General features: G+C 41.4%; 1 protein-coding gene across 1 annotated transcript in view; it reads right to left on the reverse strand.

Moving 5' to 3' along the window:
• Nucleotides 1–12,553, reverse strand: part of PDE6D (phosphodiesterase 6D) — a 36,885-nt gene that overhangs the window by 22,608 nt on the left and 1,724 nt on the right. The gene's annotated exons all lie outside the window — the stretch shown is intronic.

Consider the following 12,553-nt stretch of genomic DNA (forward strand, 5'->3'; position numbering starts at 1 on the left):
AAGGAGCAAATTAGATTGTGTATATGACATGGTAAGTCAGATCTAGACCCATACTAGCAAGGACTCTGACACAGGTCAGCAAGAATACAGATTTTGTACATATGAAAGATTTCTTACTTCTGGTTAACTGCCCAAAGACAGAAGAGGCCACTAGCATGTTGAAGTATTCCTGCGGAGAGATCCTGTTCAGAGCTGACCTTTAAAACACTCCTCCACGCACAGGAGGGCAGGCTCCCTTAACTCCGGATATCCAAGCAACTGGGGAATACAGCAGCTACCCTAAAAGTCTTCAAGAGCCATAAGCTTAAAGAGCTCTCAGGTGCCATCGTACACCAGCAATCTTACATAACTGGTGAATGTGTGATACACAAAAGTAGGCATCCTTCGTATCAAGAGCTTTTGTATTCAGTCATCTCTTCCGCATGAGGGACAGAGAGTAGTCAAGTCCTGCCCTTGACTTTTTATATTCCTGTTAAAGTCGATGATGCTTAGCCTCTTTATCTTCCAGGGAATCAGGAAAGAGCAGAAATAAAACTGCCTTCAACAGCATACTTTAACTCGTAGTGCTGAGAACAGATCCTAAGCCAAGGGAGAATTCAGAGTTCTTGTCAAGTAAGGTATCCGCCTATACAGAACAAAGAAAAAATCACCATTGAGTAAGACTGTTTGTAAAAACTCCTTTCAGGGAAAATCTGTAGTTCATTCTTCACAGAGCCACATCTTGATTTCAGAGAGGTCTGTAAAAGAGGGAGAATTCATTTGTGCAAAGGACTTCAGGGGCTCAGAGATTTTTATCCGGCCAACATTTAGGCTCTTGGTCAGCTGTCCAAAACCCCATCAGATCAATAAAGCCTACAGTCATTCTGTCTGATAGCTCCTACCTTCCAGGAAATGAGCTTCTGAGTTTTATTCTAATTGTAAATACGTGGGCAATCACACCACCAAAATCAACGGTAACACGAGCACTCGAGAGATTCTTCTCGTCACTTGGAGAAGGTAAGAATAAAAGGTCAAGCACTGAATTTCTCTTGCATTCACTTACTGAGCCTGTCTGAACTCCCCTTGTGCTATGGAAAGAGGATTTCTGTTCCTCGGTACCTTATCAACACAGTATTAATTTTTAAACAGTACCTTTCGCCAGCAGTTGAATTAATTAGGGGCTTGTCAAACACACAGGAGCCAATCCAGAGTAAGGTACAGGATGAATTTACAGTTGAGCCATCCATCCCTCGTTTAACCCTTGCCTGAATGTTCTTATTCTGCATTACGAGAGTCTCTAGCTTGATCTGCTTTGAAGTGACTTATGTTATTCAGAACTTGACAGGCTCATCCTGGGATGAAGGTATCGACAGTGGGAAAATCAAGCAGAAACTGTTAAATTGGAGTACACGCTTAGCATATAACCGCTTAGACTTTCTCTACAACACAGCGTTTTGCAACAGTATAGCTATCTTTTCCTTGACACCTTGGAAAAAAAGTACAGGCACTGCTTCATCTCAGTGCAGCACATTTACACAGTGTAGCTACAGCAGTTCAACAACTCCTGGCACTGCCAAGCTCCGTATTGCCCAAGCCAGTTGGCATAAAGCTGGTACGTGTTCCCTCCGGGTGGGATTACCGCTCTGCTGCCATTCAGGAAAATAGGCCAGACAACTGACCTTCCTTTTCCAGGTGTGCTCACATGCCCTCTCTCGCAAGTAATGCTGAAACATGACAAAAATGAATGAAATCCCAAAACGATACTGTATACAGAGCTCTCAAAGGAAATGCCCATCAGGGAAAAGGTGAAACGAGTGCTGTTGCTAAAGCATAGCTGTTAATTAGTCTGTAAGGACTTGTGTTTATGACAAAGTGAAATCCAACTAATGCCGTAGAACTAAGACCAGCAAACACAGCTCCACTGTTTTGTTCAGCTCCGCAGCAGTAATCAGGTTGTCCATACCCTCATGAACGTGACGTTAGAACTGCTAGGGCAGAAGACACTCAGCTCTACTAAAGGCAATTTACTCAAAACCCGTCAGGCTTTTTTGGACCTCTGCTACTTTAACGCTGCCCCGCAATGCCACACACAGCACATCCCTCGCTGCTCCAAGCCCGCGTTGCTCTGTAACCAGGGATACATCCAGCCTTCACCGCGGGCTCTCAGTATCCTTGAGATGTAATTAGAGAACCACAGGGGGATTTAATCTTATTGAGATTTTATAGTAAACCAGTATTTAGCCCTGGCGCTAACACTCTTCACCTAATAAACGAAATAAAAATTCAAATCGCCAGAGAAACAGCAGAGACAAGCACTTTCGTAAAGTCCCTAACGACAAATGCCAATCTCCTATTTGCTGATGCGGCACGGCGTGGAAACAAGCCACCCTTTTCCTGGCATTAGCTTAAATGCTTCCTTGGATATGCAATCCATGTGGACTGCCCTGGCCTGACTTTCCTTGGAGCTACAGATATTCTGATTTTTTTAAGTTAACCCATGTGTGCATGAGTAACGGGCACGCTTCTGCCTTGCAAACAGCGCAGCCCGTACAGGGAGGGCCCCCAGGAGCACACAGGAAGAACATCCGCGCTGCCAACTACCAGATTTTTCCAGGCATGAGCTGGCAAACAATGCCCCTGAACACTCCCAGCACCAAGCCAAGGCAGTGAGGATGTGAATATTTAGGTGAACATCAGCGGCCCTCTAAACTCACAGGACAGGACCACGGCGAGGTCAGAGGTTCTGCAAGGCACAAGAGGAAAGCAGGTCACAGATCTGAGCCACAAAAGCAGTTTTCCCTTTGGAGTCCTGTGCAAGACACCAAAAACACCGTTTTGGGGAATCTTTTAAAAAGTTCTCCCTCCCCTGCTGGTTTGGTGCTGTGATTTTTCAGAGCCATGACCGATTTCTGCTGACACGACCTGAGGCTGCTCCGCCAACAAGGAGCCGACGACTCGTTTCAGGATACGTGGTATTGAAAGCACAGGGTATAAAATCACCCGCTGCTACACGGGACATGAGCAAGTTATTTACAAGCGAAAGCAGTGAATTAGCTTAACGGCAAGACCGCACGCTGCAATATAGATCAAACAATTTTTTGGTTTTCCACTTACAACTGACAGGACTGAGATTAGTCAAGAAAAACAAGTTCATTATCTTGTCTCTTCTGAGAAAGGGAGGAAAACTCGGCGCATACAGACCAAGTGGAGAATCTAAAAAAACCCTGAAAATATAGTCGAGAGGGAATGAGTGGCAGCTGCACGAGGAGTCTAATCTTGTAAATGGACCAGAGGCCACTGAAAGCAGAGGCAGAGGGGAGGAATAAAGGGGGATTTACACAGATTGATGCAGAACTCTCAAAACCAAGGACTTCCTGTCAGAATTACGGTGCTTTTTTAGGAACCTATGAGAATATGACGAGTGCTGAATTTTGCAGTGTGGATTAGTGGATTAGACAATTTAACCATCCCAACAATTTACGGTGTTAGACGGCATGGCAGTCTGAGAAGAGAGTAAGTCGCTTGAAAAAACACTACTGTGAGATTGTAAGTAAAAATTCCAGTTCCAAAGCAGTTCAGAGTAGGCACAAGATTAATATTTGGTTTTGAATGTTGTACTTGAACATATATATGAGCTCCACGCTCAGCTTCTACAGATGTGAACCATGCTGATGCAAACCCTCAAGTCTGACACCAGGGAACCTCTCTAAGATAGAAGGTCGGGGCCCAAACCTGCAGCTTTCTGCTCTAGCACGGGGTGGAATTCGGATGAAGAACATTACTGCAGAGGTACCGAAATCTCTACTGAAATGAAAACAAAGCAATGTTATTTCCCATTATTATTTCTCTATTATTTCCCAGCAGTTCCTATAGCTTTCATTGTCAAGAAAATCTATAGCTAAGTTTATACTATAACTTTCATATTAATTTGTTAACAAGCTTATAGCTAGACGTTAGTTTTTCAGAGTAGTTGAGATCTGCTTTTAAAGTTTTAATCAAAATCTACTCATACATTTTTCAGCTGAAACAATGGAATGTGTTACTTCTGCTGTGACAAAAGAACACCACACCAGTACAATCAGCTGTAGTTCACAAGTGGCTTGTTTCAATGCAGTTACTAATAATTAATTAATAACAATGTAGATATTGAAAAGCTAGACTTCTGCACAGCTGATACAAATATTATGCTTTAAAAAATTGTTTTGTTGTTTCAGAATGTGTAACTTCTAGCATTTTTATTGGGGGAATGGTAACATTGCAAAGTTATATACAAAAAAATCAAAAAAATGTTACCATCAGCATTATCTGCAGCCTTCACAGGTGTGTCTAGATTAAAATATAGCCTTTATTTATTTGCACACCCTTTTCAACCATGTCTCTGCATCATTTACTGTTTCAGAACTGGCAGACCCAGGACTTGTGCACACAAGGTTATGAAGCAATGACACTTCCCATGCTTCAGCAGGAAACACGCAGCTGCTGTTTTATCAGTGAAACAAGTGCAAGAGGCTGCCATGAATGGTGTGAAACATTTTCACCTGGCCTCTGGCAGGCCTGTATTTAAACGAGGAAGAGGCCATGCTAAAGGCAGTATGGCTGGAGACTTTGAAACAGGAGGGGCTTACTTCTGCTTTACATGGGCTGTGAGAAGGAGGTTGTGGTGGGATTGCTGGTGGGGGCAAGAAGAGAGGCTTTATTTTCTCTGAGGAGCTGAGCATTGAAGAGGTAAGCTTACAGCTTTCCTTGGGGAACCTTTGTTTTTATTTTGCAAATAGTGCTTTGGCTACTTTAAAAAGAAGATGCTCTTCATTCTCACTTGTTGTGACTTTTAGAGCTTAAAGCTCTAAAGAACTTATTTCAATGGTAGAATGGAAGATGCTGGTAGGGCCAAGGAAATCTTTCATTTTTTTCTTTCTAAAAAAGATAAATGCTTCTCTGCTGAAGCTGAACTTATGGTTGTTATTATACAAATACAATGTAGTAGCCTTTAAAGGCTCCACAAGGGGGAAACACATAAAACAATTCCTTCCTGGAGCTGCTTAAACACTGTGTTTTTATTGTGACAGTGTAACTGTAATAACCCCTTGTGAACTACCTAGGATGCTACAAATGAGCAGCCCAAACTGGATTTGGAAACTTGCTGGCTTCTCTCCTTCTCTCTAGAAAAAGTATTTCAAAAAATGTGTAATTGCTTGCTAAAATGCTGGTTTGGGCCCATAGCAGTGTTTTTGTGCTCTAGCACATGCTGGAATTCAAATGAAAACTTCAGCCAGTGGCTTCTTATGTTTCTCTCATTATGAGAGCTGTGGAAAAGGTGAGTTTCTAATGGCACTTCTGGCCCCAAATCCTGTTGGTGACCAGGCAGTAACTTGTCCCACAGCACTAATGATAAAGACCCCTTGCACAGAGTGAGGGGGAAGAAAAGACGAATCTAAAATGCACTTCTCTTAAGAGATGCGTAGACTTAATGTGATATTAAAATGTTCGGCTCACAGTGCTAATCTAAGATGTTAGGATTGCTGTGCCTAGTCACCCTTGCAGAGCCAGTGTGAGGTGAGAAACCTCATCAGGTGAGGCAGAGCTGAGTGCTGGAGGAGACAGCAGGAGGCTGTGCTGAGAACAAGCTTCTCTCCAGCAAGAGGGAGGCTGGGAGTGCTGACAGCTGATGGCAGCAGCAGTTGGTTGAAAAGAGGCCTGCTGCTCACAGCCCTCCCCAGCCCCTTGCTACTTTCTCCATCAAATCTCAGAGCTGAGCTGTTGTAAAAGTGCTAACCTGATCCACTTGCCTAACACAGGTCTCTGCTCCTTAACCTATTACTTAAGCTATCTAAGCCAGTGTGCCTCCCTCACACTGAACCAAGAGGTGGTAGTGCTCTTCTGAGCAGCTCACCTAGTAAATCTGAAACAGGGGTAACAAGCAGCTGGGAACAGTAATCTGCCTGCACAGCTGCTGTGACAGAAGCTCACATAAAGAATACAAGGGCAGATAACTTTCAGATGTCTTATTTCCTCAGAAGCAATAAAACCATGCCATTTCCTAGACCGAACTCTTTAAAACATCACTTTAAAGCTAATTAGGCTCATGTGAAATTACAATTAGATTTTTTTCTATCATCTCAGGTTCTGGGAGAGAAAGTAGCTTTACTAGAGAACCAGTTAAGACTTAAGTTTGGCTAGATTGACAGGCTGGTATTCTAATACACCAAAGTCTGCCCTGAAGACTGATATTGGAAGCCAAACGTTTAAAGTATATCTAGAGCACCCTGTAGGTATTTCTTGGTGCCCAATTTTCAGATGGGCTGGTCCATTCCACCACGTGGTGGTATGCTAATGGGACAGTGCTTCTTCCTCTCTCTTCCTGCAAGAAGGGCTGAGGTGCTGCGGCACTCTAAGCATGAAGCTGGCAACGGTCCATGCCAACAAATGGACAGAAAACGTGTTCATCCTTAGTGAGGCATCTGTAAGTGCTTTTTCATACAAAGAAACAACTGAAGGCAATGCAAATAGCCAGTTTTTCAGTCTCCTAAAGTAGAATTTCCTTTGACTTTCCAAACCAAAGTGACTTGAAGTTAACCCTCTGCTTGCCCAGCAGTCTGTCACTGACTGTGTCTGCCACGCTTGATAACCCATCAGATGGGTTTCCTGGATCCAAGCAGATGTAACCTTCCTTCTGCAAAGGCTTAAATCAAGTTACATGAAGTAAGGAGGAAAGAGGCAGAGGGACAGGCTGCTTAGGTGCAGTATACACTGACTAAAGTGCAAGATCTTCCTATTTCCTTGATACAGTAAATAGCAGGGAAAAGTAACATCAGCTGTTTTATGTACCAAATGACCTTCTGACTTGCTACAAAGTAAATGAAGCTTCTGCAGACATTGCAGTGTACAGACTGACCCATATAAATACTCCTCTATTAGAATTACTAAGTAAAATCCCCTACTCTCATCCTGTCTTGCACAAGACAATGTTGCTCCAAGTTAGTTAAGTAAGCCTTTCTCCCCAGGAGTGTATAAATCTAAAAGGATGTTTTTGTGTATTGATATTCCAAAGCCTCACAATGTGAAAATGACTCTTCTTGCTCTTGCCCTGCACCTAGGCCTGCTATTTTTTTCTGGTCATGAACATAACTCAAAGGTTCACACGTGGCTGGATTAGCATGTTGTTTCCCTTACATCTCTTCTGGACCTATTATGTGTCACAATGAGAACTTAGTTCAGGAAAAATCTTACAATAGAATTTCATGTTCATAATTACAACTGAAAAATCCTGGCTGTCAATAGGGATTCAGCAACATGCAGCTGAGATATGGTGCTGTCATTCAAGAGAACCTCAGTTACTGTCAGATATCTTCTGGATGGAACATTTCAAGCAGTCCTGCTGTGCTTTCTTAGATATTATGTCAAACAGACTTGGAAACTTTAATGCCTGGTGTGTGCGCACACAGATGTCCCCTCAGCTGCTTTCCAGTCTTTAACACTGTTCAGGGAGTGGTACTACAGAGATCTGAACTTCTTTTGGGGATGCTCGTAATGCACTCAAGACAAAAAGGTAACCTCTGAGAATGCTTTTTCTAATTCAATATTCACTATTGTAGTTTCTTGCACATCAAGTGTATATACATGAATCTGTTCCTTAGGGTGTGAGAGCAACATGTGTGTAAAAGCTACCTTCCATGTGCTTACAGAATTAACTTCTTGATGGACAAATCTTGCTGTCCTGACATATAGAAAGACAAAATTCAGTATTTGGCACTTAATATCTTACTAAGTATAGGTAACAAGCAGAGAACGTGGGTACCTAGAAATTAGTCTTCATGCTTCTATACAAAGTTTGGCTGACTAGATGTAAATGGCACTTCGATTCCCTCTTTAATGGAGGGTCTGGGCTCAAATTTGAAGCTGCTTTAATTCCCCAGCTTAGAGAGAGAGAAATAGAAGAGGCTTATATATTACATACTTCACAGAAGTCAGAGTACGGTGGCCTGCTATCTCTCTAACTTCATGTGATCATGTGAAGTTCTGACTCCTGACATTGTTTCCAGATCAACTAAAATTCTGAGATGATGTAAAACTCTGAGAAGAGCAAGTTGAATTGGCTTCCATTCTAAAACTGCTTTAGTTAACAGAAAACCATTAACTGGAAATGCACAGGACATGCATCAGATGCCTGCATTCAAAAAACAAAACAGGCTACTGTGCACAGAACTTGTTTAACATGAGGCATTTTAGATGCCTTCTCTATTATCTACAGCTGTAAGTATGGCTTTTTTCCTGTCTGATGGCTGTGAAGATGGGGTGGGGAGGAGGGTGGAGGAGCTCTATCCATTCTCACTTAATGGATTAAATTATTATCTTCTGCTGTGAGGAAATCCAAGTACTGTAATAATGGCTGAAGCATAAGGTACCAGTGACTTTCAAGGATGTACAGAGTAGCTGAGACTTATAAAGATCTTATAAAGAAACAAGGGGAAATAAACTTGCCTATGACAACTGAGGTTTTTAATGGTACTGTATTAGGTTGGCATTAAATAAGGAAGTAAAATAAAAACTACAGTTCTGGTGAAAAAGTGGATGAGTAAACTTTGGAGAGATGAAAGGACAAATAATAGAACTAAAATTCTAACAAGGTGTTAAAATATTGCTGACTAAAGATAAACATTAAATTCAATATTGAATTGTACTCTTAAATTAGTCCTAGTTAAGATACACATTGTGGCAACTCATTTGTTTCCTGTGATTGCTGAGCTCCCAGCTCTCTTCTACCCTTCTTCTGTCTAGGGCACAAAGCACTGCTTTCAACACTACAATAGGGCTGCACTAAATTTGAAATGCAGAAAGCTGACTGTAACTCATTCAAATAGTAATGTTTAAACAACATAGATAACATAGCTTGCTGTTCTTCCTATAGACTGGGTTTTTTTTCAATGAAAGTGAAGTGAATTAGGGGGAGCATGAAGTTTGTTGGTGTTGAGGATGTAGGCAGGTAAAACCAAGCCTGGTGAAATTGCTCCTGCATCACTTGCAGATACGCCTCATGACCTATGCATAAGAAATGTGAAGAACCTGTCATGTGTTTAGTCTACCAGAACTGCAGATCATCAAATGCTGGAGACAATTCTGATATAGCAAAGATACCTTGACCACAGTGACACTTAAATACCAAGCACAACATGGCTAAAGCTTCTGAGTGAACCTCTGACCTTCTTGAAACAAAGATATCTTGATTCTGCCAGTGTTTGAAGTTGTTTCCCAGTTAGTGTGAACTGGGAAACATCTACCACTCTTACTTGTAGCACACTCCAAGGCTTGTAGACAGCAAAAGTGGTAATGGAAGACCGATTTTTCCAGATTATATAAATAAGCTCCATGCCTTCGATGGGAAGGACTCTTCCAGTTTTTCGTAAGCCAGAAATGCAAGTGGGGAGCTCACGCTCATGTTTTCTAGAATGTTTTAAAATTGTGTTGGTGCAAGCTAGATTCATGTTCTGCTTTGGCTCCCTACTGAGTATACTTCCTAGCTCCTGGGGAGTGCTGTTCCTTCTTTTAGCCGGTCAGTGTCTCCATTTAACCCATGAATTTGGTGATTCATCTTTCTATTCAATTGTAGGAAGTCTAAACCAAGATCTGAGGAAGCACAGACAGGAAGCCTCAAAAGGGGAATTTTTTAAGCCAGTTAAAGCTGCCACCTTGTTAAGTCTTGTAAATACTGCAAGAAATATTTTATGTGAATACACAGTTAAAGATATAGTAACCTAACAAAAAATAGGTTAGAAACTCTATTTGATAGAACTTTGGTTTGCATTTGTCAGCTTCTGAATGCTGCATCAAACTAGTCTAGTGACTGCTCCAGGAACTGATAGGCAAGGCTGTCACTGATTAGTTCTTGTGTATATGGCAGAAATGAGGTAGAAGTTGGAAACAGAAGTCTTGTCTGCAGAGTAATGTCTTGCATAGAAAGTCTCGATTTCTAACTATACCCTTATTATACAGCTTCGTCCATCTTTCCAAAACATTAATGCCCTGCTGAATTGATTTCCTAGATGGAAAAATAATGTCAAGGGGAGGACTGGAAGAAGCTCTGCAAGATGAGAAGACATTGCACAGGAAACCTCAGGGGTTTCAGAAAGTAGGAGAGCCTCTGATGTCTGAAGAGATTTGCTTACAAGTGCTTGAATGCCTGAGCTACTAGTATATGCTTATATTGACCACAAATATTAGCTTCATAACTCCATAATTATACTGACCAGCAATTAATGTTCTCTTCATGTTTCTGTTCACCATATTAATTAGTTCCAGGAGACTCCTGAAATATGGCAAGATATGCTGTGTAGCCTTAAGTGGAAGTTCACAGAGAAATCTACCTTAAACTGATAAATGTCTACACAGCAATTAACACTATGGAGGTCCAAGTCTGCTGAGACTGCTCTGTTAGGAGCAAATAAAATAGGTGATACCTTGCTTAAACTGTAAGATTTAGAACAGGAAATGGATGTGCTTACTCATATTTTGAGAGGCTAGACTTAGTACCTTCTCTGTGCTATGAGACCCAACTGGTTTGTATGAACTTTTTCTTCCTTGCTGATCTGGCAGAAACATTTGAGGCACCAAAGTTCAGCTTCCTTATGCACTCCTTCCTGAAGAGCTGGATGTGAATCTGTTCTTGCAAACCACAACCAGATATTTCTCATTTGCAGCATAGATGGTCTGACTTTAAAAAAGCACAAATGCTTGCCAACCAGATTAAAATAGAGTAACTGTCTACAACGTTCTCATTCTAGTGAACATAAGGCATTGGAAGAAAAACACGTGCTAGTTTATATCAGAACAGATATAAACAGGCCAAATACAAATCAAGGGGGCTGGCGGGGAAGCCATCAAAAAACTTCTCAATGCAAGGTTTTGACTGCTGGGGAGAAATATTTTTGGTATGTACACGAAGGTATGTACTACAAAATGTATGTAGCTAACATCTGAACTCTAAAGCTAAAACAAGAGAATTAAACCTGAAGAGTGTGTTGAAAGGTTAAGTAAGGTTCAAGTAAAATGCTATTCTATAGCTTGATGGTGTAACTGTCTCAGCTTCTGGGGGAAAAAGCATAGTCAAACTAGATGCATTTAAAATTACAGGACCAGTTGTGCATAAGTACTTGAAGAAATGAGACTTGGCTATTATCCCATAGGAAAGCATCTTTAATTACCAACTGAACTGCTATTATTTCTGGCCAAACAATCAGTCTGCATTCTTAGACTGCTAGACTACCTGTAAATATTTCCATATTTTAAGTATAAGCACTGCTGTTCAGTGGAGTGCCCTCAGAACAGAGTTGATGAACACACCTGTAAACTGTTAACAAATATTGTCTCAAGAAGTGACAAGCTATAAAAGTTCTTGCTGGCTGCTTTCCATCTCTTACTGTAACACACTGGACTGTCAGTTCAATTTTTAACTAGTGCCATAGAAATGCTTAGTGTAATAAAATATAAGCATCCTCATCTGCCTGCAAACATTAAATATTTTTACTTTGGCTTTCATTTTAAGAAAAAAAAACTAGCGAAATCCATGAGAAGAGGGAATAAATATTTCTGCCCTGAATTTGAGGACGCTAGCCACAACATGCTTCTGCACTAGTGTCATAGAGGAAGGAAAGCATACCTCTGTGTTCAAGTCAGAGGGTGGATTTGGGCTATAATTTAATTTCCACAGCAGCATGTCCCAATCAGTTGGAAAGCCTGTAGTTAGCTCGTTCTCAGGAACAACAAATAAATAGGAGTTGTTTGAGGAAGCTTCGATTACTCAATATGAACTTCACTTCCAGCTGAACTGGCAGTTCTTACAGTAAAGTGTTCTGGAAAACTTCCTTCAGTGATGCTTTCGACTCTACCAACAGATCCTGCCACACGAGGAATGTAATATACCCATACCCTAGGCGCAACTCTGCTGCTTTCTGGTGCTAAAAGCGAGTTCACTTTGAGGTGCCAAGTTTGCAGGGTGTGCTTAGGTTGGAGCTGAGCTCCAGGGAGGGGAGGAGAAAATTTTCAAGTACTCCAAGCATAAATGTAACAGCTTCTCAGACCATGTTTCTCTTCCCTTTTTATCAAGCAAATTAAATCAGCACACACAGCAGTAGAGCGGGTAGAAGATAAAGCATCTCTTTAAAATGCAATGCTCTAGAATATGCACTCTTCTTAGAAAAGGAAGTGGAACACTTTGCTGATGGCTGCCTTATGGAAAACGTGGCCACATCTGGGTATGAATGGCTTCCTGTGGGGATGGTGCAGTGTCTCAAGGCTTTCTCTCATAAACGAGAAACGTTCGGCCGCTTTTCTGATCAACGAATGGCATATATTGATGATCAATTACTCTAACTTATTAAATTCCATTTATAAAATGTGTAAAGAAACTTTCTTGTTTCACAGACTTCGTGCTGCACAGTGCTTGTGGCAGTGACCTGAGCTATCAAAGTACCCTTGCATGTTTTTGGAGAAGTACAGTCAAGGCTTTTGTAGCCTAAAATGTCTTATCAAAGGTAAAATTGGCATTGGTGTTTTGCTGGGACAAACAAAGGAAGACTAAACT

The sequence above is a fragment of the Anser cygnoides genome, chromosome 9, assembly GCF_040182565.1.
Source record: "Anser cygnoides isolate HZ-2024a breed goose chromosome 9, Taihu_goose_T2T_genome, whole genome shotgun sequence".
NCBI classification, from domain to species: Eukaryota; Metazoa; Chordata; class Aves; order Anseriformes; family Anatidae; genus Anser; species Anser cygnoides.